Raw genomic sequence first — 1,489 nt, 5'->3', positions numbered from 1 at the left:
ACAACATTTTTATGCAACTTAAGACCTTTCACCATGAGTTGTACTTTGTTGTATGGAAACGTTTTGACCCTTTAAAGTACATCATTAACGTCGTCTGAAACATACAATTTAAACATGATTACTGACTGAATTAAGAGATGATTTCTGGTTACTAATAATTGTCCAAGAAAGTAGCAAGATTCGTTTTCTTTTATATCACAACTATTCTATTAACTGAAATAAATTGTTATCCGTAAGATTGGGAAGACAATTGTGCTTTAATTGATTTAATTCAGTAGTTTGTCACGTTTTGCTAGTTTCCAGTAGCAGACGCCATGAAAAATGGGGTCGTTAACATTAAACAATGCAATTATATGGTAGTAGGTGTGACATTTGAGTGCATGCAGACATACTGCTATACTCTACATTGAATTGCAACCGTTTAATTTGCCATAAATGGTTGATATTTATCATTAAATTTAATGAGTGCAAATTCCAGTTTTACCCACAGGCCTATTCTGCCTAATATTTAAATTTCTAACATATTTCAACCAAAAGCAGTTGGTGTGTTACAAATTCTAGTTAAAGTTGATTTATATTCTTAAATCTGTTATCGTGTTAGATTTAAACTGTAACAAACTGCTTCAAAACGTTTTATTAGTCAGTGTTAGAAAGTGAAGTCATTAAAAACTAATTTTGCAATGGCGTATTGTAATTACTACAAAATTTTAAGGTCGTACTAAATGAAGTTCTTGAACTACCGGGTACTTATGAGTTACTCCACCCACTAAATTTTTTTACAATGTCGTGCTTCCATTTGAAAACCAATTATTTAACCCTAACTGATCGTTACTGGCTTTGCTGATCGATAAGCACGAGGAACTGATTCGTTTGATCATTCGATTAAAGAGTTTCATGATCAGGGATCTAAATCGACTCAAGGATACCATAATCGTTATTGCCTTTGGTTTATGTTTAGATTGCGGATGTTTTGTTGGATTATTTGATCTCTAAAGGTTTATGGGTACTAAATAGGGTCATGTATATGCTAGTTGGTGATAACAAACCCGCGGAAGTTCAAATTCAGGAGTGTTTGGTGCATTTTTGCGAGCTTTGAATGCTTTTAGAGTAAATTAAGTACCATTCATACACAGCTCCTTGACCTATGGCTTGGGAGTGGTTCACCTGGCATCCGTAATGAAATGGTTCACTAAGTACCGTAATTACATTCATATCCTGTGTATAGGCGGGACAATTCAGGTCTTTGCTATTTTATCTGTAAATCAACTTTTTTAATTTGGAGTCAGCACGTTTAATAGCAAAAACTATCTTTGTTCACTAATTTACTCTTAAAACAATTTTCTGTTAGCAAACAAAAGTTTCAATTATTATTGAAACATGCATGACTATGAACTTTCATGTAACTTTAAAAACAATTGATGCAAACCTGCAGAAATGAAGATATGTTAGTTTATTAAACAATAGGCTATTGTATAGCTGGTGAAGCAGT

The sequence above is a fragment of the Ips typographus genome, linkage group LG4, assembly GCF_016097725.1.
Source record: "Ips typographus isolate SLU linkage group LG4, UJ_Ityp_2.0, whole genome shotgun sequence".
Classification (NCBI taxonomy): domain Eukaryota; kingdom Metazoa; phylum Arthropoda; class Insecta; order Coleoptera; family Curculionidae; genus Ips; species Ips typographus.
The sequence above is the reverse complement of the archived record's forward strand: the minus strand, read 5'-3'. Positions refer to the sequence as shown.